This window comes from Bubalus kerabau, chromosome 14 (assembly GCF_029407905.1).
Source record: "Bubalus kerabau isolate K-KA32 ecotype Philippines breed swamp buffalo chromosome 14, PCC_UOA_SB_1v2, whole genome shotgun sequence".
Classification (NCBI taxonomy): Eukaryota; Metazoa; Chordata; class Mammalia; order Artiodactyla; family Bovidae; genus Bubalus; species Bubalus kerabau.
In genome coordinates this window covers 24,296,144-24,323,308 of record NC_073637.1, presented here as the reverse complement: position 1 = coordinate 24,323,308, position 27,165 = coordinate 24,296,144, and positions in this window count along the sequence as shown.

Genomic DNA, 27,165 nt, shown 5'->3' with positions numbered 1-27,165 from the left:
ACATCACTTTATACCCTTTTATACCCTTCACAGGCTTCCCTGGCGGCTCAGATGGTAAAGAATCTGCCTGCAATGCAGGAGACGCTTGATTCCTGGGTCTGGACGATCCCCTGAAGAAGGGTCGTGGCAACTCACTCCAGCATTCTTGCCTGAGAAATCCAATGGACAGAGAAGCCTGGCAAGCTACAGTCCTTGGGGTCACAAACAAACAAGACTGAAATGACTGAGTACACACGTATACCCTTCAAAAATGGAATCCTGGAACTCCTCTAATGAAACTAGTCAACATGTTCTCCCTCTTTTCATTCCAAAGATTTATTTCAAATATTTTATGTGCTCAATAACCTTTGAGTTCTAATATTTTAGCGTGACTCTATTCAAAGTCATATTTGCAGATGCAGAATGCTTTTGGCAGTTCATTCCAGTATCAGGGTGATACAGAGCTTGATTTATACAGGGTTGGAATCACAGAACTGGAAGAGACCCAGCCCCCTGCAGATACAAAGCAGCTTCCTCATTATCATATTCTGGGTCAAAACTGGAACCCTACCCCAGTTTCCCCCAAAAAAATTAACCCTAAGGAAAACAAGCTTGAAAACACGGAGACGTCGTAGCAGTAAAAGCCATCCAGAACCCTTGTGTCCAGCCTGGGTGCGCCACGCCGCCCGCTCCGCTCCGCGCCACGCCCGCTCCGCGCCACGCCCGCTCCGCGCCACGCCCGCTCCGCGCCACGCCCGCTCCGCGCCACGCCCGCTCCGCGCCACGCCCGCTCCGCGCCACGCCCGCTCCGCGCCACGCCCGCTCCGCGCGGATGTCCCTGAAAGAATGAAAACAACAACAGGATGCTCTCCACTCACAGCTGCTGCAGCAGCCCATCCCTGGGGATCTTATTTGGGGACCAGAAGTGTGGAGCTGCACACAGAGCCCTCTCCCTCACCATGAGCACTAATGCAAACCAAAAGTGAGTTATTCTGCTTTTCCTCCTTCCAAGTTAAAGCGTGTTCAGTTCCTCATCTCTATTAACCACCTTATCTTCAAAGAATGTTTCAAGGACATGAGTGTATTCTGTTTCATGAGTTTTTCTTACCTACCGTGACACGTTCATACTCTGAGAGCAAGTGATCCGACAAAATTGTACATCTCAAATCCCACAAAGTAAAAGGAAGGGAGGAACCATACTCTAAGACACACTTAATGGCCTTTCGGATATCTTCCCTGACTCAGTGGTAGTATTCCAATACACATAATTTTTTAAAATCCTGTGATCCATGAATATTTCCTTTAGACACTTCAAACAAGTATGAACACCACACTGGCTCACATGAAAATCTCACTCTAAACCCCATTAAAATAGTTCTCACTTCTCTACCCAAAATGGAGATTAGTAGAGGCTGAGATTGTAGTTACTAGACAGAAATGTCAAGCCCTTCCATGTGATAATTTCTTAATAGACTACATTTTTTTAAATTCAGAATACTATGATTTGCAATGTACCTACATGGTTTTCATTAAGCATAAAAATTTGAAAAGGCTTGAGTCTTAAAAACAAGAAAGTAAATTGAAAAATCTAGCTTAATGAAAGTGTCAGAAAAAAATATTTGAGCTCTAATCCAAATTTTAATACTTTTATTGATATTTTAAATACCCACTAATATTTTTGGAGTCTGAGCAGCTCATATAATAAAAACAAAATAGGGAGAGTTTTCCTTCCCTTTGTTGTCCCTCCTGGTTCAAACTTCTTATAAAAATGCACATCCCTTCTGCATCAGATGCTAATGTTGAGTCAGGGAAAAAACAGGGACCATCGTGGGGGTGCCCACTTTCCATCCACCAGAGAGCGATGCTCTTTGCTCTGGTACCATCCTGCACTCCATCTCTTGCTCTCAGTGAAACACTCCCATCAGAGGCTCTATGCTTTTTCACATTTGAATTCCATTTACAACCTAGATCATCCACTCTCCTCCTCTACCACATCAGACATGCTCTGGAATTCCCTATCTTTAATAAGGAAATAAAAACCCCTCCTTTCTCCCCAAGTCCAGCTTCAGCTCTTCCCCCCATACCTTGGCTCTGTAGAGAGTGGTCCACAGTCCTGGCTTCATCCCTTACCCATTGCATCCACACCTCATTCTGCTCCTTCCCAGCTGGTCCACTGAGATTGCTCAGGTCAGCAAACCCCAGTTTGCCATTTCTGTTCTTTGTAACTGAATACCCCCAATTTAGTGGGCCCCCAATTTAGTGGCTGAGCACAACAATGTAATATTATGTCCCAGCTCCCTGGGTTCTCCTGTGAGATCTGTCCTAAAGTTGCTAGTTCAGTGCATCTGTTTGAACATGGAATTCTGACCAACAAGATCAATGGGTCTCAGAGTAAATCGCTTAAAACCCCTGCATTATGGTCTCTGCAAACTGATGAAAGTAACTATATGCACCAATCGACCCTGAAGAGTCTTTGGGCTCCAGGACTAGAACACATGTAAGAAGATTTTCAAAATAGTGAAGCTCCACGTCAACGTTGGTTCCTGTTTCCAACACTTTGGGAACCAAAAAAAAAAATAAAATACCATGGGCTCAGACTGAAGATTATACTCCTTCCAGTACAAAGAAATATTTGCAAAGCTTACACAATGCAGTCTATAATTAGAGTTTTGTAAGAATAGAGGGAAAAAACTGGGTATAAAAAAAGAATAGATGATTTTTTAAGAATTAAGAAATATAATTGAACTAACTCTTTGATCTTCAATGATAGGGAAATTATGTCTTTGTCAATATGTTATACATTAAATACAGGTTTAAAAAATGTAGTAGTTACACAGTTATAACATGTGCTGGTACTGATAGGCTGAAAGTAAAAGTTGCTCAGTCATGTCCGACTCTTTGCCACCCCATGTATGCCACCCCATACAGTCCATGGAATTCTCCAGGCCAGAATACGGGAGTAGGTAGCCTTTCCCTTCTCCAGGGGATTTTCCCAACCCAGGGATCGAACCCAGGTCTGCTGCATTGCTGGCAGATTCTTTACCAGCTGAGCCACAGATCAGATCAGATCAGTCGCTCAGTCGTGTCCGACTCTTTGCGACCCCATGAATCGCAGCACGCCAGGCCTCCCTGTCCATCACCAACTCCCGGAGTTCACCCAGACTCAGGTCCATCGAGTCAGTGATGCCATCCAGCCATCTCATCCTCTGTCGTCCCCTTCTCCTCCTGCCCCCAATCCCTCCCAGCATCAGAGTCTTTTCCAATGAGTCAACTCTTCACATGAGGTGGCCAAAGGACTGGAGTTTCAGCTTTAGCATCATTCCCTCCAAAGAAATCCCAGGGCTGATCTCCTTCAGAATGGACTGGTTGGATCTTCTTGCAGTCCAAGGGACTCTCAAGAGTCTTCTCCAACACCACAGTTCAAAAGCATCAATTCTTCGGCACTCAGCCTTCTTCACAGTCCAACTGTCACATCCATACATGACCACAGGAAAAACCAGAGCCTTGACTAGACAAACCTTTGTTGGCAAAGTAATGTCTCTGCTTTTGAATATGCTATCTAGGTTGGTCATAACTTTGCTTCCAAGGAGTAAGCGTCTTTTAATTTCATGGCTGCAGTCACCATCTGTAGTGATTTTGGAGCCACAAGGGAAGCCCAAAAATACTGCAGTGGGTAGCCTATCCCTTCTCCAGTGGATCTTCCTGACCCAGGAATCAAACTGGGGTCTCCTGCATTGTAGGTTTGGAGAAGGAAATGGCAACCCACTCCAGTGTTCTTGCCTGGAGAATCCCAGGGAGCCTGGTGGGCTTCCGTCCATGGGGTCGCACAGAGTCGGACACAACTGAAGCGACTTAGCAGCAGCAGCATTGTAGGTGGATTCTTTGCCAACTGAACTATCAGGGAAGCCCACTGATATGCTGTGCCTAAAATATTTTTAATATTTAAGTATTTAAAAATTAAGTCAGGAAATTGAAAAGATTATTTGGCAAAACCAATCGTTTCCCCCAATTAAATCTTTGTAAACAGATTGAGCACAACAGCTCCTTCAGAAAAAGTTCTTCTTTCAAATATGGGGATAAGAGCTTAAAAGAAGGATGCAACAAAGAGATGCAGAGCTTAAAATAGGATGCACAAAGGGATGCAGAGCTTAAGAGCACATGCGATGGCCCACACTCCAGGATGGTTTGACACGAGGGCAAATTATTCAATTTCTGCAGCCTGTGTCACTCCCAGTCTCATTCCTCTCCCACCCTGCAGAGATCCAATATCCTCAGTTTGGTTTTAAATACTCCCCTGCATGTATTTCTTTTAAAGCAAGAATGTAGATGATTGGCAGTAAAATATAATTGTTTTGTATTTTCTACACTTTAAATAAACAGGAGACTGCATGTTTCTGTGACTTACCATCTTGCCTAACATCACCTTTGCTATCTACCCATGTTAATACTTAGAGCTAGAGTTCATTTTCATAACAGTATACCTATAGATTATTGGACATTCTAAATTTTATTAAATATTATCAAATTGCCCAGAAAGTAGTAGTACCAGTTGATACCCCCAGCAGCAGCCTAGTCTCTTTTGCCTTACAATTCAGTAAAGTTTGCCCATCTGGCAGATGAGAAATAGTATACACTGCACTTGCAATGCATTTATTGCCTAAAAACTGGTAGTGTTGGGGGGGCAGGGGTGAGACTCTTGTATTAGGTTTTATTAGCCATTCCGACTCCTTTTTCTTGTCTTTCTTATTTACATCTGCTGCCTATTTTCTCTTGGGTTGTTTTGTCTTTCTTTTTTTTTGATTTTTAGGAATTTATTGCATATTTTTTTAATCTGTCAATTTGTGCAAATATTTTTCCAGTTTTTAGTTTGTCTTTTAACATTGCTGATGAAGCCTTTTGATGTCCTGAAATTTTAAATTCTAATTTACTTGAATTTATCTATTACAATTTGTGCTTTTTGTATTTGTTGTTCTTTTCCCACTCAGCCCCCTTCCCCCCAAAAAAATCACTCCTTGCTCTTATAAAATGTTGTCCCATATTTTTTCCAAATAGAATTCTGAAGGTATATCCCAATCTGGGGGGCTTCCCTGGTGGCTCAGATGGTAAAGAATTCACCTGTAACATGGGAGACCTAGGTTTGATCCTTGGGTTGTGAAGATCCCCTGGAGAAGGGAATGGCAACCCACTCTAGTATTCTTACCTGGAGAATCGCATGGGCAAGGGAGCCTGGCAGGCTACAGTCCATGGGGTCACAAAGAGTAGACACAACTGAGCGACTAAGCACATCCCAAACTGACAGGATGTGTATGCATGAGATGGTTTTTACTTTCTTCCACATCCATTAATGTATTCTGCCTTTCACAGACTCTTTAGAGTAGATATCATCAGAGTTGATGGATAAGGAAAATAAAAACTGGGAAATATATGTAATTGGTCCAAGGACACAGTTTGTCAGTGACCAAGAAATGGAAGTGAACATCTTCATCTAAATGACCTCCAGGCATGTCAAGTTCATCAGCATTTAAATCTGGAATCTTATCTTGACCCCTCCCTCCACCTCCTCGCTCTTCACACAAGGAAGAGCCCTACACCTAGCCAGGTGTGGCAGCCTCAAACCTAAGGGCTGGTTGAACATCGGGTTTTTTCCAAAAGCTGTGGACGTCCTCCCCAGCCCCACCAGAGATTAGAAAGCAATCATTCAGGGTGAGACCAGGCATTGATAGCTTCTGAAGCTCCCCAGACAATTTTAATATGTACCTATCAGGGCTGCAAACCACTGGAACAGTGCCCCACCCCACCCCCACCCCTATTTAGTGATGCTGGGGTATTTGGAGCTTTCCACTGGGAGTGATACTGTCATCTAGCAGCCAGAGGCTGATGATGCTGCTAAGTAGGAGAAAGTGTTAGCCACTCAGTCATGTCCGACTCTTTGCAACCACAGGGACTGCAGCCCATGAGGATCCTCTGTCCGTGGGATTTCTCAGGCAAGAATACTGGCGTGGGTAGCCATTCCCTTCTCCAGAGGATTTTCCTGACCCAGGGATCGAACCCGGTCTCTTGCGCGGCAGGCAGAATCTATACCATCTGAGCCACCTGGAAACCACATTGCATATAATTTCAAAGGGTTCACAGAAGCTGTGAAGCCCTCCTTGGACACTCCCAAGTAAGAGCCCCACCTTATCTCTGAACAGAAGATGTGAACTAGCAAACAGCTGGGATGGTCTGAAGCCCCTCCTGAAAAGTCCAGCTCTTAGCACTGCCCACTCCAGCCCACCTTGGTCCCAGAAGTTGCTCTGCATACCAGCAAGTGCTCCCAGGAACCTCAGAGCCTGCAGGTGCTGCTTCCCCGCCAGGCACACCTTTCCTCCTGGGTACGGGCTCAACTCTCCCCATCCAGACTCAGCTCCAGAATCACTCTCCTGAGCCACCTTTACTGACCACTCAGCCCCATCCCCACCTTTGCTCTCAGTAAGTCTCTTTCCCTGTGGTCCCTTAGCTCTCAGAGCACATACCTGCCAGAGCCCTTCCTGGACTTTATTATGTTGTGATATTTTTCTTTCATTTGTATGAGTCTCCCATCATATCTGGATCAGCAAGGGAATCCTTCATCTCTGAAACCTCCGTGTCTGGCACAAACAGGAGCTCAATAAATGTTGCTAGTGAGTTTTAGTCAGTTCAGTTCAATTCAGTCATTCAGTTGTGTCCAACTCTTTGCAACTCCATGGACTGCAGCATGCCAGGTCTCCCTGTCTGTCACCAACTCCTGGAGCTTGCTCAAACTCATGTCCATCAAGTCAGTGATGCCATCCAACCATCTCATCTTCTGTCCTCCCGTCTCCTCCTGCCTTCAGTCTTTCCCAGTATCAGGGTCTTTCCGATGAATCAGGTCTTTGCATCAGGTGGCCAAGATATTGGAGCTTCAGCTTCAGCATCAGTCCTTCCAATGAATATTTAGGACTGATTTCCTTGAGGATTGACTGATTGGATCTCCTTGCAGTCTAAGCAACTCTCAAGAATCTTCTCCAACACCACAGTTCAAAAGCATCAGTTCTTTGGCACTCAGCTTTCTTTATGGTCCAACTCTCACATCCATACGTAACTACTGGAAAAACCATAGCTTTGTCTAGATGGGCCTTTGTTGGCAAAGTAATGTCTCTGCTTTTTAATATACTGTCTAGGTTGGTCATAGCTTTTCTTCCAAGGAGCAAGCGTCTTTTAATTTTATGGCTGCAGTCGCCAACTGCAGTGATTTTGGAATTCAAGAAAATAAAGTCTCTCACTGTTTCCATTGTTTCCCCATCTATTTGCCATGAAGTGATGGGACCAGATGCCATGATCTTAGTTTTCTGAATGTTGAGTTTTAAGCCAGCTTTTCACTCTCCTCTTTCACCTTCATCAAGAAGCTGTTTAGTCCCTCTTCACTTTCTGCCATAAGGGTGGTATCATCTGCACATCTGAGGTTATTGACATTTCTCCCGGCAATCACGATTCCAGCTTGTGTTTCATCCAGGCCAGCATTTTGCATGATGTACTCTGCATGAAGTTAAATAAGCAGAGTGACAATATACAGCCTTAAAATACTCCTTTCCGAAAACGGAACCAGTTGCTGTTCCATGTCTGGTTCTCACTGTTGCTTCTTGACCTGCATACAGATTTCTCAGGAGGCAGGTAATGTGGTCTGGTATTCTCATCTCTTGAAGAATTTTCCAGTTTGTTGTGATCTGCACAGTCAAAGGCTTCTGCGTAGTCAGCGAAGCAGAAGTAGATATTTTTGTGGAATTCTCTTACTTTTTCTGTGATCCAAAGGATGTTGGCAATTGGATCTCTGGTTCCTCTGACTTTTCTAAATCCAACTTGAAAATCTGGAAGTTCTCAGTTCATATACTGTTGAAGCCTAGCTTGGAGACCTTTGAGCATTACTTTGCAATTCTGAGCATTAGTTTGAGCATTACTTTGCAATTTTGAGCATTACTTTGCTAGGATGTGAGATAAGTACAATTGTGTGATAGTTTGAACAGTCTTTGGCATTGCCTTTCTTTGGGATTGGAATGAAAACTGACCTTTTCCAGTCCTTTGGCCACTGCTGAGTTTTCCAAATTTGCTGGCATACTGAGTGCAGCACTTTCACACTATCATCTTTTAGGATTTGAAATAGCTCAGATGGAATTTCATCACCTCCACTAGCTTTGTTCATAGTGATGCTTCCTAAGGCCCACTTGACTTTGCACTCCAGGATGTCTGGCTGTAGTTGAGTGATCACACCATCGTGGTTATCTGGATCATGAAGATCTTTTTTGTATAGTTCTTCTGTGTATTCTTGCCACCTCTTCTTAATATCTTCTGCTTCTGTTAGGTCCATACCGATTCTGTCCTTTATCGAGCCCATCTTTGCATGAAATGTTCCCTTGGTATCTCTAAGGTTTCTGAAGAGATCTCTAGTCTTTCCCATTCTATTGTTTTCCTCTATTTCTTTGCATTGATTGCTGAGGAAGGCTTTCTTATCTCTCCTTGCTATTTTTTGGAACTCTGCATTCAGATGGATATATCTTTCCTTTTCTCCTTTGCCTTTTGCTTCTCCTCTTTTCTCAGCTATTTGTAAGGCCTCCTCAGATAACCATTTTGCCTTTTTGCATGCATTTCTTCTTCTTGGGGATGGTTTTGATCACTAGTTCCTGTACAATTTTATGAATCTCCATCCATAGTTCTTCAGGCACTCTATCTAATCCCTTGAATCTATTTGTCACTTCCACTGTATATTCATAAGGGATTTGATTTAGGTCATACCTGAATAATCTAGTGGTTTTCCCTACTTTCTTCAATTTGAACCTGAATTTTGTAATTAGGAGTTCATGATCCGAGCCACAGTCAGCTCCTGGTCTTGTTTTTGCTGACTGCATAGGCTTCTCCATCTTCAGCCGCAAAGAATATAATCAATCTGATTTAAGTATTGACCATCTGGTGATGTCCATGTGTAGAGTCGTCTCTTGTATTGTTGGAAGAAGGTGTTTGCTATGATGAGTGTGTTCTCTTGGCAAAACTCCATTAGCCTTTGCCCTGCTTCATTTTGTATTTCAAAGCCAAACTGGCCTGTTACTCCAGGTATCTCTTGACTTCCTACTTCTGCATTCCAATTCCCTATGATGAAAAGGACATCTTTTTTTGGTGTCAGTTCTTAAGGTCTTGTAGGTCTTCATAGAACCATTTAACTTCAGCTTCTTCAGGATTAGTAGTTTGGGCATAGACTTGGATTACTGTAATACTGAACGGTTTGCCTTGGAAATGAACAGAGATCATTCTTTCGTTTTTGAGATTGAGCCCAAGTACTGCATTTCTGAGTCTTTTGTTGACTGAGGGCTACTCCATTTCTTCTAAGGGATTCTTGCCCACAATAATAGATATAATGGTCATCTGAATTAAATTCACCCATTCCAGTTCATTTTAGTTCACTGATTACTAAAATATCAGTGTTCATTCTTGCCATCTCCTATTTGACCACTTCCAATTTATCTTGATTCATGGTGAATTTTAAAGAACAATAAAGTTAGTGTTCTTTTCACTCCATCGTATATTGTTTTCAATTTATGCTTTGATGACTTTGCATCTTTCCCTTGCTTGGATAGCATCATCACTGACTCAATGGACATGAATTTGGGCAAACTCCTGTAGATAGCAAGAGACAGTTCAGTTCAGTTGCTCAGTCATGTCCAATTCTTTGCGACCCCATGGACTGCAGGACGCCAGGCTTCCCTGTCCATCACCAACTCCCAGAGCTTACTCAAACTCATGTCCATTGAGTCAGTGATGCCATCCAACCATCTCATCCTCTCTTGTCCCTGTTTCCTCCTGCCTTCAATCTTTCCCAGCATCAAGGTCTTTTCAAATGAGTCAGTTCTTCATATCAGGTGGCCAATGTATTGGAGTTTCAGCTTCAGCATCAGTCCTTCCAGTGAATATTCAGGACTGATTTCCTTTAGGATGGACTGGTTGGATCTCCTTGCAGTCCAAGGGACTCTCAAGAGTCTTCTCCAACACCACAGTTCAAAAGCATCAATTCTTCGGCACTCAGCTTTCTTTTAGTCCAACTCTCACATCCATACATGACCACTGGAAAAAACCATAGCATTGACTAGATGGACCTTTGTTGGCAAAGTAATGTCTCTGCTTTTTAATATGCTGTCTAGGTTGGTCATAATTTTTCTTCCAAGGATTCTTGGAAGAACAGAATGAGAATAGAATGTGAAGGACTAGAGATCTCTTCAGAAACATTAGAGATACCAAGGGAACATTTCATACAAAGATGGGCACAATAAAGTACAGAAATGATATGGACCTAACAGAAGCAAAAGATATTAAGAAGAGGTGGCAATTATACACAGAAGAACTATACAAAAAAGATCTTCATGACCCAGATAACCACGAAGGTGTGATCACTCACCTACAGCCAGACATCCTGGAGTGCAAAGTCAAGCGGGCCTTAGGAAGCATCACTACCAACAAGTCTAGTGGAGGTGATGAAATTCCATCTGAGCTATTTCAGATCCTAAAAGATGATGCTGTGAAAGTGCTGCACTCAATATGCCAGCAAATTTGGAAAACTCAGCAGTGATCAAAGGACTGGAAAAGGTCAGTTTTCATTCCAATCCCAAAGAAAGGCAATGCCAAAGACTGTTCAAACTATCACACAATTGTACTTATCTCACACCCTAGCAAAGTAATGCTCAAAATTCTCCAAGCCAGTCTTCAACAGTGCATTAACCGTGAACTTCCACATGTTCAAGCTGGATTTAGAAAAAGCAGAGGAATCAGAGATCAAATTGCCAACATCTGAGGGATCACTGAAAAAGCAAGAGAATTCCAGAAAAAAATCTACTTCTGCCTTTGACACAACAAACTGTAGGAAATTCTTCAAGAGATGGGAATACCAGACCACCTTACCTCATTCCTGAGAAATCTGTATGCAGGTCAAGAAGCAACAGTTAGAACTGGACATGGAACAACAGACTGGTTCCTAATAAGAAAAGCAGTACGTCAAGGCTGTATATTGTCACCCTGCTTATTTAACTTATGTGCAGAGTAAATCAGGTGAAATGCCAGGCTGCATGAAGCACAAGCTGGAATCAAGATTGCCAGGAGAGATATTAATAACCTCAGATATGCAGAGTACACCACCTTCATGGCAGAAAGTAAAGAGGAACTACAGAGCCTCTTGATGAAAGTGAAAGAGGAGACTGAAAAAGTTGGCTTAAAGCTCAACATTCAGAAAACGAAGATCATGGCATCTGGTCCAATCACTTCATGGCAAATAGATGGGGAAATAATGGAAACAGTGGTAGACTTTATTGTTTTGGGCTCCAGAATCACTGCAGATGGTGACTGCAGCTATGAAATTAAAAGACCTTTGCTCCTTGGAGGAAAAGTGAGAGACAAGGAGGTCTCAGAGAGTCAGACATAACTTAGCGACTGAAAAACACAGAAATCATTCCCTTATAATTAGAGTTGACTTATTTCTTAATCAAGGTGACAAGTGTCTGAGTATTCATGATATTATTCTTTATACATATTTTTATATTCTGGAAACATTTTCTACTTATAAGTAAAATCTATTAAAGGAACGATCACAATAAACAAGTCAATACCTAGGTGTCACCTAGGTTCTATGGAATCACACCCCCAGATCCACAGTCCTGAGATCTTGTTTCTTGAGACCCAGTTCTAATTTCCCCTAGAGTCTTCTTCTGATTGCAAATCCATCCTCAGCTGATGGCAGGATATGAGAATTTAGAAGCATTTTTCCAAGTTTGAGTGTCCAAGTGAAGAAAACTCATCAAGAACAGAAGAAACAGAACTTGAATGAAGATTAAAAAAGAAAGATTTTTGGCTCTAGTAATTTTACACAGAGATTTTAACACCTGTATGGACATTATGAACTATAGTATTCTGTTTATTTTAATGTGGGGAACACCTCATGAACACTGGATCACCAGTTTCCAGGTAAAAATCACATCCTCATCTAGACAAATGTTGAGAATCTTGTTTCATAATCCTAGCGCATGCTCATTACAGAAAAGGACTTTTACAAAGAAATCACTTTGAATTATTCCACGGCAGTGTTGTTTTATATCTCCTACCCTTTGACCATTAGAAAAACTTACTTCTCTGCTCTTTAAAACAAACAAACAAAAGTGTTATTTGCTTTTAAAGTATCACCTCTTTTTCACTTTGATTTACTGCCTTTTGGCGACCAGCCCACTGGTTCTCGGCCAACTCATCAGACTCTTCTGGGCTGCTCTGCAAGGGAGGGACCCCAGATCGCGGCTCAGGAAGCCTGCTCAGGGCCAGGGTTCCTCCAACGTGCCCTCTACGTGTCAGCTGCCATCTGCTCAGCTTTCTTTCCTTGGACAGGGCAGGTCCTCTGGGATGCTCGCTCCCTTTCCCCTCCGGCTGAGGCTCTGCCTACAGCCCCCGAGAAACAGGGTGGAAAGAAAAAAAGGTCCTTCTCAGGGACCAGCTTAGAGGAAATAGCCTCTGTGTATTTGAAAGTGATGACAGGGGTCGACCCCAGGAAAACAACAACTAACAAAAACAGCCTCTTCTCTTCCAAGGATCCTGCCTCCTCAATCCTGGAATCACTGTCCTGCAGTCTATGTGAGCTCAGGCTGAGTCTGTTACTCCAGACAACCAAGATCACAAAGGACAGAGGTCAGCAGATCTTATAAATAAACTTTTTGGATCATACATCAAGAGCGCATTTGGCCAGAGTTTGAGGACTGGTGTTATCTGGTTTGAGATCAGCTTTGCTACTGACCAGCGCTATCTTGAATGAGTTACAAAATCTCAGGGAGTATTCCTTTCTTCTCCTGGAAAATGAATAAAAATAAAACCTCTCCTACCTACTTCCTGGAGACTCACCTTTGCTTCATGTAAGGAGAAATTTTGCCTGCATTTTCAGGGTATGGACTTAAGATAATCCAATTCTCTTTGTTACATGAGGAGAATGTTTAAGAGTGACAGTTTTTCTTGGCATCGAGACAAGCTCTTGGACAGGAAACTGCTCTAGGTGGATATTTTCCCACATTAGCACTATAAGAAGAACCAACTGTATGGAATATTAGGAAGGAATATTTCTCTCCCTTTCAAGGCTATTTTTCAGACTATTCCCCAATAGTCTGAAAAATAGAAAAAAAAACATTTATTTCTAAAATGAAGCTATTCTTTTAAAGACTATAACAAGAGAAAAAATTCAAGTTGGTTTGGGATATCTGTCCAATTTCACATAAAATCTATTAAAGATCCCTACAGGACAATACACCCTAATGTTCACTGCCACACTATTTACAATAGTCAAGACATGAAAGCAAACTAAATGTCCACTGACAGGGGAATGGATAAAGAAGGTGTGGTATCTATGTGTGTGTGTATGTATATATATATATATATATATATGTATACATATATACATACACACAATATAATATTACTCAGCCATAAAAAAGAATGAAATAATGTTATTTGCAACAAAATGGATGGGCTAGAGATGTTTATACCAAGTGAAGTAAGTCAAAGAGAAAAAGACAAAAGCCATATGATACCACTTATATGTGGAATCTTTTTTTTTTTTTAAGATACTATTGAACTTATTTACAAAACAGAAATAGACCCACAGACTAGGAAACAACTTATGGTTACCAAAGGGGAAAGGGAAAGGAGGGATAAATTAAGAATTTAGGACTAACATATATACACACTGCTGCTGCTACTGCTGCTGCTAAGTCACTTCAGTCGTGTCCGACTCTGTGTGACCCCATAGACGGCAGGCTTCCCCGTCCCTGGGATTCTCCAGACAAGAACACTGGAGTGGGTTGCCATTTCCTTCTCCAATGCATGAAAGTGAAAAATGAAAGTGAAGTCGCTCAGTCGTGTCCAACCCTCAGCGACCCCATGGACTGCAGCACACCAGGCTCCTTCATCCATGGCATTTTCCAGGCAAGAGTCCTAGAGTGGGTTGCCATTGCCTTCTCCTACTGTATGTCAAATCGAGGACTAACAGTCCTCGAACTAACAACACATGAAACTATACTCACTATTTTGTAATAACCTATAAGGGAAAAGAATCTGTAAAAGTGTATCTGTATATTACATATATATGTATGTATACAGGCTTCCCAGGTGGTGCTGGTGGTAAAGAACATGCCTGCCAATGCAGGAGACATAAGTGCAGGTTCAATCCCTGGGTCAGGAAGATCCCCTAGAGTAGGAAATGGCAACCCACTCCAGTATTCTTGCCTAAAAAATTCCAGGGACAGAGGAAACTTGTGGGTTACAGTCCATGGGGTCACAGAGTCAGACACAACTGAGCAACTGAACACACATATATGTGTATATTATATATATGTGTGTGCTGTGTTGTGTTTAGTCACTCAATCATGTCCAACTCTTTGCAACCCCATGGACAGTAGCCCTCCAGGCTCCTCTGTCCATGGGGATTCTCCAGGCAAGCATACTGGAGTGGGTTGCCATACCCTCCTCCAGGGGATCTTCCCAACCCAGGAAATCGAACCCAGATCTCTCTCATTGCAGGCAGATTCTTTACTGTCTGATCCACCAGGGAAGCCCATAAATACTGGAATGGGTAGCCTATCTCTTCTCCAGGGGATCTTCCTGACCCAGGAATCAATCCTGCACTGCAAGTGGGTTCTTTACCAGCTGAGCTACCAGGGAAGCATGTGCATATCTATATAATTTTTATATATAATAAAAATATATAAAATATATGTACTTATATATAAATAATATAATATATATAAAGGTATATATATAAATAACTGAATCACTTTGTTGTACACCTGAGACTAACACAGCATTGTAAATCAACTATACTTCAATTTATAAAAAAGATCCATAGAGTACAAAATCTCATGCACACATGCATACACTCACAAAAATATGTGTATGTGGAAGTACACATATTGGAATAGAGACAGGTGAGTTTCCCTCTCCTGTGTAACAGCTGGAATGCCTTATCATTCCACGCTGTGGATGCTCCACCTCTTTACTTTGTTGATAAACCGACGGGTCGCCACAAAAGAACACATGGTGTACAATTCAACTTTGATCAATAAAGCATCAGTACACTTTGCAGATACAAAGGGGCCATTTACGTCTCAGGTTCTGAGGTCAGTTACTCTCTTCCGTTAAACAACTTCCTGTTTTCTTCTATAGGATGGTTTACAACGCTAAACTCGCTGCACTATTTTTGTTCTTACGCTTTTTTCCCAACAAGCAAAACCATTGCACCTGAACAAGAAACTGATTTTTTTTTTTTTTTTGAATCTGGTTTTCTCACAGAATCAGTGACAGAGGAGGATTAATTGTTTGTTTTCAATCCTGGCTTTTTCTCCTCCTAGATCTATTTTTGAAACACACTTTATTTTGGGATGTCCTGACTGGGATGATACTAAATTGGAAAGCCTGGTGCAAATTTTATTGACCTCCATTTCCTACTATAAAGGATGTTCCCCACCAATGTGTCATCCACAGGGCAGACAAAGGTTAGAGAGAAGGGAAGCCATTCCAGATGGTGTGCTCAAGAAGACCAGGGCCAGACTCTTCTTGTTTTCTTGGATTGTTTTTAAATCAACCGTCAAGAAAGAGGAAACAACATTTGGGCATCCTCCTCATTCCAGGCTGAGCTCAACCCAGTGTTAATTGCAATACTCATGGCAAACACAATGTCTAAGAATTGGTCCTTATTACCTGTTGCTTGGCTACCATAAAACAAATGAATGGAGTGATGGGTATAGGGATAGATGGATGAACAGGTACATGAGTAGAGGAATAAATGAATGAATTAATATTACTGATGGATTTTTATTTAAACAATGCAGAAAGACTCAAAAAATCAGCTACCACTTAGAAAACTATATGAATTAGAGAGAATGTCCTCTCCTTTGCTTTTCAGAAAAAAAGTTAACAGTTTGGCTCATATTTTTATCATATTCTTTTGTCATATTATATTGTATTATTGGGCTTCCCTGGTGCTTCAAACAGTAAAGAATCTGCCTTCAGTGGAGGAGATCCAGTCAGGAAGATCCCCTGGAGAAGGGGATGGCAACCCACTCCAGTATTCTTGCCTGGAGAATTCCATGGACAGAGGAGCCTGGTGGGCTAGAGTCCATGGGGCCGCAAAGGTTAGACATGACTGAGTGACTAACACACATTGCATTATTATCTATTTATCTATTTTATTTATCAATCATCTATATTATTAACATTTCAATTAAATTTAACTTTCCTCAAATTATAATCATATTTCCCATAGTGATCTAGATCTCTTTTTTTCTCCTTATTTATCAAGGGCTGTTCATATCAACATAGAGATCAACTCTGTTCTTTTTTAATGACCACGTGGCATTCTAATATATAGACATGCCATATGTAGTTCAGTCAGATTCCAACTGAAAATTAAATTATTTTCATTTTTATGCCATTTCCAACAATACCACAGTGTACTTCTTTGTACATATGTGTCCGACCATCTGCATTTTTTAATTTTTAATATCTTTTGCTATCTTCTCTAATTGGTTTGTCATTTTTTCTTTATAGAAACTGCACAGCAGGAATTTTAACATGTTGCCATTTATATGTGTGGCAAATATCTTCTCTCAATCTGTTGCTTGCCTTTTGAGCTTGTTTTTGGCATCTTTCACTGTTTAATGCCTTAAAACTTGTTTGGAGTCAAATTGATTTTTTCTTTTATTGCTTTTTCTTTTCCAGACAGTCAAAAGAAATGTTCTCCCAGCCCTGAGGTATTAATATATGTATCTATATTTTTGGATGGACATATTTAATACTGACTACATTTCCATGGGCTTCAGCACATTTTAGAATTAGGTTCTTGGTATATGACTAGTTCTAGCCAATAGGAAGTGGGCAGAAGCGACTCATTTCTTTGTCATTGTGATCCCTGACCATGGGCACCCCTGTTTGACCCTCCAGCTCTCTCTTCTCCTTCAGTAGCGTAGCTGAAAACCACATATTTCAAATTGCTTAGAAGATGGAGCAGCCTCAACCTCAGTAGCTGAGGTTGCCCTCAGGGGGCAACACCCTTCAGGGGTGCCCTGAAGAATTCCAAACTCAGACTCTGCACAATCAAGATGCTCTCCTATATTAACAGTAGAGCATTAGGCTACTGTAACCCTAAGATATTTTTGCTACGAAATACAGTTACCTTAACGTAACAACACAGTATAAATTTTTCGTCTACATTTAGAGGCTCAATTCATACTACACCATTTTTTTTTGGTGGGGGGGCAGGTACTACACCAGGTCTTAATTGTGGCATGTGGGATATTTAGCTGCAGTGTGCAGCATCTAGTTCCCTGACCTGGGATCGAACTGGGCCCCCTCCACTGAGAGTGCAGAGTCATAACCACTGGACCACCAGGGTAGTCCCTAAAACATTTATAAGTGTGCAGTGTGGGAGTGACTTTATTTTCTTCAAAATGCTTTCATTATCATAGTATTAAACCCACCTGTACAAACGTGTCTGTTCCTGCTTTAGCTGGAATGTGATATATTTATCTGCTTTTGTATGATTGCCTAACTCTTTTCATTTAAGTAATTACAAGTGTATTTTAATATCTTAGCAAGTTCCTCCTCACAATTCTTCTTTTTCAAATTTATTCTTCCACATAAATTTTAGAATCAATTTATTTCCCAGAATAATTCCTCAGATTATTATAGATTTGTTATAATTTTACATTGATTTGAGGAGAAACAGCATCTGTATGCTCTTAGAAATTATGATATGTCTACTTATTTTAGTCCTATTTTATTTCTTTAATAAAAATATAAAATTCTTTTATTAAATACTTCTCAGGTGTTTTACAGACTAATTTTGAAAGTATCTTGAATATGATTTTTCTCATTTCAGTTTCTAATTGTTCAACACAAATAAAAAGGAAAATAATATTTATTCTGTATTTTATCTTACATATCGCCAACTTATTCTCTCAATAGTTTAACAATTTCTGTTGAATTTATCGGATCCTTAATAATATTGCCATACCATCTACAGAAAGAAAGAAAGAAATCAGAATGCTTTGCTCTGTTTCAGAATAGTTCTTCTTCCCCTTTCCTTGCTGGAAGCATGAGAGGATTTTTCTCTGGTACCGTAGGAATCAAGCTCCTAAAGGTAAATCTCACAGAATTGTGGGTCTCCTTGAAGTTTTTGACCCTCAGAATGATCACCTAGAGCCTCTTGCAATTTGTCAATTACATATCAGCACTTCTCTCCCCATCACTGAAGTCTCTGCTCCAAGAAGCCAGAACACGCTGTATTCATATGTCTGTCTCTCCAGTCTGGGGCACAGTGGTTTTTTCTGTATTCTTCTCTTCATTCCTAAAGAATATTTTCCCTGGAGGTAGGATTCTGGGTTAGGAGTTCTTTTCTCTCAGCTCTTGGGAATGCTGATACTCCTTTTTGGCCTCCATTATTTCTCATGAGGAACCCATTTGGCTTGCTTTTTCCCCTATAGGTAGTACAGTTTTCTCTCTGCCTGCTTTCAAGTTTTCTTTCTTTAATTTTCAGAAGGTTGACTACGATCCGTCTTGGCACAAAAATGTTTCACTTTATCCTATTTGCGGATTTCTCAGCCCCTCTAATTGTAGGTTTATGTCCCTTGCCAAATTTGGGGGCTTTTCAGCTATTATTTCACTGTTTCAACCCCACCTGGTTTCTCCTCTCGCTTTGGGACTTAGATGACATGAATATTAGATTTTTATAACAGATCCACATGCCACTGAAGCACTATTCATTTTTCAGCATTTTGTTATTAAGATGAAATAATTTCTATCAGTCCCTCTTCAGATTTATATATTCCTTCACCTGTATTCCCCATTCTGCTGTTGAGCCCATCCATTCAGTTGGATTTTGGTTTATTTGGTTGGTTGGTCATTTTTCTCGTTGTTTGGTTATTATGTTTCTCAGTTTCAAAATTCACATTTGGTTCTCTTTTATATTTTCTCTTTCTTTTCTGAGACTTCATATTTCTTTGCTGAAACTTTCTCCTTTTTTCCCCACTTATTTCAAGTATCTTTGTAATTGCTTACTGAAATGTATTATATTATGGCTACTTTAGAAATTTTGTTAGATAAATCTAATATGTGTAACATCTCATCTTTGGCTTTCCTTGGCAGCCTTTTTTTAATTCTAGTTGAGATTTTCCTGATCCTTGCAATAATGAGCAATAGTCAGTTGAACTTTGGACATATGGGGTATTATTTTATAGAATGTATCTTATTTAAATCTTATGCTTTGGAAGATCTCTTCTGAAACCATTCTGGTGGAGGAAGGAAAGTACTACTCATTAATACAGGGTTTTCTATTTGTCTTCTTTTGATGCTGGGGGAAGGCTCTTCATGACTGCTCCCACCATGGTCTGCATTCGCATGTGGAGAGCAGCCTCTTGAAACTTAGCAGCAGTGAGAGCCCTGACTCTCTGTAACTTCCTCTGACACTAGTCCAACAGCAGAGGAGGTGTGAGTCCAGTCACTCCATGCTGTCTCCACTGACATTACAGGGGGATGTCTAATTACATGTAGACATTCCAACTCCCCACTCAGCCCTCATTAAAGCCCCACTTGTGGGTGAGGGCACCTTGTTATAGCAGGGCAAGGATGGAAGTCCAGGCTTTTGCTGTCAAGGCAATGGAGGTGATGGGGGGCTGCAGGGGGACAGATAAGACCACAGTTTTTTCTGGGGTGTTTGGCTGCAGTAGAGCAGATATTCGCTAAAAGTTTTCTTGTTAGGGTTCCTTTTTCTTGGTCCTTTGTGTAGAGATGGCAGACTTTTCTTGAGGATTTTTTAGTCTGGGTCCATTTGTATTTCCAGGTTGCCAGTCTCCTTAATGCCTGATCTAGGATACATGAGAAAAAAATAAAGCCCAGGTCCCAAGGTCCCTAGCCAGTCTAGTTTCTGTTTTTCATCTTTCAGAGTCTTCTAACATTAATGTTATGTAAAACATTCGGTGCTTTTAGTTAGCAAGAGGAACAGGGAAGAGACTGTCAACGCCATCTTCCTGTAGACAGAAGTCAAGATGGATTGTCTTCACCAATTCCAAAATGCACTTACCCATACAGTTGGCTCTCTCATTACCTGATACAAAGTTTTATTCCATAACTATAAACAATATTAGCCCACATCTTCAATAGAATATCATCTTGAACAAATATCATCTTTCCTCTCTTTTCATGCACTTTACTTTCAGTAAGAGATGTTTGAGAATGTATAAAAGTATATGTAACACAAGTGCTCACTGTGGCTTTGACTTTTTTGTAGTTTAACCAAATAATTTAAATATCTATCAATAAAGGACATGGATTTTTACTTTCACACAGGGAAATAGTACATAGGCCCTTTAAAAATGAGATACAAATTTATGTGTAAAAAAGTTTAAGATAGGGACTTCATTCGTGGTCCAGTGGCTAAGACTCCACACTCCCAATGCAGGGGGTCCAGGTTCAATCCCTGGTCAGGGAACTAGATCACACAAGCCACGACTGAAAACCCTGCAAGCCACAAGGACCCAGCACAGCCAAATAAATAAGTAAATATTGTTTTAAAGTTTAAGATATATTGTGATAAGACTAAAACAATTAGAAAATATTTCAAGCTTTCCTGTTTTTAATTTTTACAAGAACTTTAAAAATAAATAAGTGATGATCAAAACAAAGAAATAAGAAATGTTTTAGTTTGTTAATAGCTATGTTCCAAAAGCAACTTCTATGGTTTCTCTCATCGGAAGTTAACAACATACATAATCAGGGCAGGAATTACCCCTGGGTTACCTTCCAGTCCAACATGATTTCTAGATACCACATAACTTTCTATCTACATTTCTTGGCTTTTATTCTCCTTTAAAACCATCTGTCTGCAAAGCAGCCTGTGATGTAAGATAAACAAGTGTGACACTATGCAGAGAATCAAAACTTACAAACATTTGCTCCCTAATTCCTCAGAGTCCGTTTTCAACAAACAGGTGTTTCTCCTTTCCTATGTACCCTACGTACACATCAGATAAATAGCCTTGGCGTATTTAATCCCAAGGAGGTCCATGACATATGACTTTTCTACTTCAAAGGACTCTAATAATAGAACATGCATAGAAATATAGCTCTCTGAGCAGAGTAAACAAACACTGCTCTCTCCGGAGAGGGATCAGATGGATCCGCTTCGGTCAGGTCTCTCCCAGAATTCCATTGTTGTCTCTCTTTAAGGAAAACCACTGAATCTGGGATTGGGAGCTTTGCTCAAAACGTGTTTCCTTTCAAAACACAGGGAAACAGGATTTTTGGCCACAGGAGGTCAAGGTCAGCAATCTAACAGAATTGGTTCTTTTGAACTTCCTTTCTAAGAAACACATTATCTGATGAAAGCTGTTACATTGCAAATCTGTCCACATCCTAGTGATGATCAATTCTGTTCACCACACAAGGAATGATTTCAAGACACCTGTGCCATCTACAGATAAGATTAATGATTCACAATGGAAGGTTCCAGATAATGTGTACAGTTCTGGGAAGACAAAAACAGTGTTTTATCACTTTTATGTACCCCACAATGGATTGTATAACAGAGCCTTCCACATGATAAGTAATCAATAATTATTTATTTAATGAATAGTTGGGGTTTTTTAAATATTTTTTATGTGGACCATTTTTAAAGTCTTTATTGAATTTGTTACAATACTGAGTCTGTTTTATGTTTTGGGTTGGGTTTTTTTTTGCCCCAAGGCATGTGGGATCTTAGTTCCCTGACCAGGTATCGAACTCCTATTCCCTGCATTGGGTGGCAAAGTCTTAACCACTGGAGAGCCAGGGAAGTCCCAGAAGAGTTATATTTTTAACAACAAAAGAAAAGAAACTTATGAAAATTAAGAATGCACAAAAATGCAAACTAAATACTCAAACGTCTCCTCCCATATGGCACTGCTTTCAGTGACCCAAACTTATATAGAATGATTTGCAAATATGCATATTGTTACCAGATAAAACAGAAATGCATTTTTATCAAGATGGTTTGAGTACCACTGTCTTAGATGTGGATAGTACTTTTTGAGAATTTAAGAAAATTTTCAATAAATTATCTCAAGTTAGCACAACAGAGATTTCAATGTTGTTATTATAAAGATGGAGAAATTCAGATGAAACTGACCTACAGACACCCAACAAGTGAGCCCCAGAGCTTGGCTGTTATCTAACCTTTACTCCTGTAGACGGGACTTGCTTTTGTTTTGAAAAGAAAACACTCCAGAAATTCTTATCACAGTAAGATGGGCTTAGGCTGCCTTGTCCCCCCTAATTACTTTAAGCCGTGGTCTGACCCCTTTCTCCCTGATATCAAAGGGCCACTGATCTTCTGATGAATTTTAAGTAAGAAATATTAAAGAAGAAAGCACAGCAAGGCGGGAGGGAGATGTTTGTCACATTGGCAGGTTTTCCTCCCTCCAAGGATCCCTTTCTTGGTTGACATTATCCACTTCCTGCCCAGAAGGAGAGTGTTCAAGGAAAAAGTCTATTATACATTTCCTTCTGTTTTAAACAGACTTACAGAAACCCTTAAAATGTTCTCATTCTACACCAGAGAGTGAGAATTCGTAGATATGGTGGCAATTCTAAATTAGAAAATAAGAATCATTAGAAAACAGACTGGTGGCTCGTTTACACAAAATATTACAATATTGTTATTCAACATTTAGTCTTGCTTAAATTATTAAATTGGTCCATTTTCATTTAATATGAGGAAGCTTCTAGTTTCTCTTTTTAAAAACTCATTTCACTAAGAATCAATGTGGGAGCTGTCCATCTTTTTTAAAAACGTGATGACATCTACCATCAACTTACATTTGTAGATTAATGAGAAGTAACAACTGACTGCTATGTGTTAACTACATTTTCCTTTTAATGCTAGAAATGACCAAAATCTGGTTCAAAGAAAAACCAGATTTTGCCGTATATGTTACTAAGAGACTAGTTAGCAATGATTTCTAGAAAGGTCCCAAAATGTCTACCCAGTGAAGATACCATACATACATGCTCAGTCGCTCAGTCGTGTCCAACTCTTTTCAACCCCATGGACTGTAGCCCACCAGGCTTCTCTGTCCATAGGGTTTCCCAGGCAAGAATAATGGAGTGGGTTGCCATTTCCTCCTCCAAGGGATCTTCCCCACCCAGGGATCGAACCCTCATCTCCTGCATCTTCTGCATTACCGGGGGGCAAGAGGAGGTGGTGGCTTACCAATAAGCCACCTGGGAAGTCTAGTGAAAATATCAACTGGGCCCAAATGCTAAAATCAGGTAGCATCATGTTACAGTGAAGGAGATGTCTGTGAGGTGGGTGACCCAAGCTTGCCAACGCACTGGTCATACGAACCCCACTCTACAATGCTGGAAAGTAAAACATCCCTGGGACTTCATGCTTCCATGGCTGCCTTCAGTCCTGGCCCAATATATGAGGCAATCCAGAGCCAGACCCAGCAGGTAGCCTCACAGGAAATTCTACTCTCCGTAAAGGCTCTCATTTCCTCTCCTGCCCCACATTTACAATCCCACAGGCAGCAGGAGGAGTGTGAGTCCCCAGGAAACACAGACCTGGCTGCAATGTCCTGCTTCTCTGGATAACATGTACCCTTTGTTGTTGTTGTTGTTCAGCTGCTCGGTTGTGTCTGACTCTTTGTGACCCCACAGACTGCAGCACACCAGGCTTCAGTGTCCTTCACCATCTCCCAGAGTTTGCTCTTATTCATGTTCATTGAGTTGTTGATGCCATCCAACCAACTCATCCTCCGTCACCCCCTTCTCCTCTTGCCCTCAATCCTTCCCAGGATCAGGGTCTTTTCCAGTGATTCAGCTCTTTGAGTCAGGTGGCCAAAGTGTTGGAGCTCCAGCTTCAGCCATCTGTTCAGCTACTTCTCTGGATAACATGTAACCTTTGTTAGCAGCCATAAAATGGCTTTCCTAGGAGAGTGTCTGTCATGGGGATCACTCAATAAAGGCGAGTTCCACTGAGTAAACAGGATTCCAGTGGGCAGCATTCTCAGCTTTTTATTAGGATTTCTGATAATCTTATATTTGGAAATTTTGTCTTAACAAGACAGTTTGCTTTGAGAAACACCTGTGTTCTCTTAGAAGATGATCTTTAAGTCAAAAGGAAAGTGACGGCTTAAATTCTAGAATTTTACAATTTTAAGGGACTAAAAGCAAAGAAGAACTAAAGAGCCTCTTGATGAGGGTGAAGGAGTTTAAGACTAAATATTTTTAAAACTAAGATCATGGCAAATAGAAGGGGGAAAGGTGGAAGTAGTGACAGATTTCCTTTTCTTGGGCTCCAAAATCACCGTGGATGGTGACTGTAGCCATAAAGTCAGAAGACGATTGCTTCTTGGCAGGAAAGCACTGACAAACCTAGACAGTGTGTTGAAAAGCAGAGACATCACTCTGCCAACAAAGGTCCATATAGTCAAGGCTATGGTCTTCCCAGTGGTCATGTACGGTTGTGAGAGTTGGATTGTAAAGAAGGTAGAATGCCAAAAAATTGATGATATCTTCGAACTGTGGTCCTGGAGAAGATTCCTGAAAGTCCCCTGGAAAACAAGGAGATCAAACCAGTCAATCTTAAGGGAGATCAACCCTGAATATTCACTGGAAGGGCTGATGCTAAAGCTGAAGCTCCAGTATTTTGGTCATCTGATATGAACAGACGACTCATTGGAAAAGTCCCTGATGCTGGAAAAGATTGAGAGCAGAAGGATTAGAGGGTGTCAGAGGATGAAATGGCTGGATGGCATCACCGATGCAATGAACACGAACTTGGGCAAACTCAGGGAGATGGTGAGGGACAGGGAGGCCTAGCATGCTGCAGCCTGTGGAGTTTTGTAAGGAGTCAGACACAACTGGTCGACTGAGCAACAAGGGACTAAAAAATGCATGCTTGTCCAGTAGTTTAGCGTGTCCAACTCTTTGCAATCCCATAGACTGCAGTCTACCAGGCTCCTCTGTCCATGAGATTTCCCAGGCAAGAATACTGGAATGGGTCTCCATTTCTTTCTGGAAGATCTAGGGGATCTTCCTGACCCAGGGATCAAACCCAAGTCTCCTGCATTAGCAGGAGTAAAGTACAGAGAGACTTTCAGAGAGTGCAGAAGGAGTCCAGTAGCTCCTAAAAGTAATCATAAATCACCGCCTAGCTCATCAAGAGTCACCCTGGGGGGAAAGGCGGTAGAGGGGGGCACTGGTAAAAATTTTAGGTTCCTTGCCGGCCACCAGGAGAAGCTGAGTGTGGGTGTCCACACTCAGACACCCACAGTCCAGACGTGTGAGAAAGGAAGCCCCCAGTACGGCTCCAGCATCAGCCACTTCCTACGGCCCTGCACAGGAGACCCAGAGCTGGACCTGCCGAGCTGGGCTCAGTCTGCTCCCAGAACTGTAAAAAGATACTAGTAATGACAGTAACAGTAATATTAATGAAGGATTGTTATTCACCAGTAGTACAAATGCATGCACACGTGTGCACACACATACATGTGCACATACCCCTACACATACATGTACCCGATTTAGGAGCTTGGGATTTGAGGTGGAAAGAACAGGAGGAGGGTACATCTCCAGCATCTGTATATTTTCATCATTGCCCATCAGTTACACTCCAGTAAAATTAAAAAACAAACAAACAAAAAAGTTGTATTTTCTTTAGCAAGCTCATCAGGTATTGTGACTAAGCAGCCAAGTCTAGAAACAACTAAGAATCTCCTAATCTCTTGCTCTCAAAACAAGATTACCAGATTTCTCTCTTTTTATCTCACTGCCTTTCAATGACTGCGTCTAGTTAGACACAGCAGACGCAAAGCCCAGTGTGGTTCTAAGGACCCAGATGCGAAATGTCTGAGGGTTGAGTGAAGCTCAAAGGTCTGCTGATTGACACTCTTACCCCAGCTGCCCTCCCCAGGCAGGGCTCAGGAGAGGCCACTTCTCATGAGTGAGCTGAAGCTTCAGAACCAGAAAAGCTGAACAAGAAACTTGTTGGAAATTTTCTCCTAGGTTCTCACTGTTTATAAAACTTGGCAAGCAGCAGCAGCTTTTAGTATGTTTTTCATTCAAGTACTCTTCTATGAGCTTGCCAGGTGGCGCTAGTGGTAAAGAACCCACCTGCCAATGCAGGAGACATAAGAGACTCAGGTTCAATCCCTGGGTGAGGAAGATCTCTCATGACTAGCAGCAACCAAGCCCAAGCACTGCAACTACTGAGGTCAGTCTGCTGCAAGCTGAGAAAAGAAAAAAAAAAAAAAAAATTGTGCTGCCCACAGGGGTCCCCATGGCACCGAGCTGCTCCCAAAGGCACACACTAGTCTCTCTATCAGACAGGAAAGTATAGCCTGGGGAGTGAACAGGTTTATTCTAAGGGAAAGCAGTTTCTACGTGTCTAAGAAGTGTCATGATGCTACACATAAATACTTTCACAGGCAGCATTTCTAAAGAAGGGGATGGAGGAGAGAGAGGAGTGGTGGAGGAAGAGACATGGATTTTCCTTCATTTTATTTTCTTAAGAACTGACTGCCACTCTCATTAGACTACTGAAGACATAACCAAATCACATTTCCAAATGTATGTTTGATTTGTGCCCCCTTCTACCATGAACCTGGTCATGAAAAGCACCAGGTCCCATTTTCATCCAATATCAAGGTGAACTCACACTATGAAATGCATATTCTTGCATTCTTTATCTATGTTCAACAGAGGAGAAAATTTCTGTTTTGAATAGGATGTGTGCAGGATACATTTTGTTTCTCAACTGCAATAACAAGGAGCTTTAAAGTAAATCCGACACTGTAAAGTACTTTTACAATGCCTTGGAAAGAGCCCAAGACTCTTAAATACGTTCTCCCTGGTAAATGGTGCTGCCACCCTCTGCATGAACAATAAACCTATTCCCTTGATAACTCCAAGAAATATCCACTGAAATGCATTTTACTCTGATAAGAAAGAGAGTGGAAATAAGTTCAGATCTTGGAACTGTTTTTAACTCCTTGTGGGAAACCCCTTTTTAAGAAGCGTCATTCAGGGCTTTTTCTTGCCTGGTAGTTTATAACTTCTCCTCCACTCCAGACAGGCTGGTTGGCTTGCCTGCTTGAC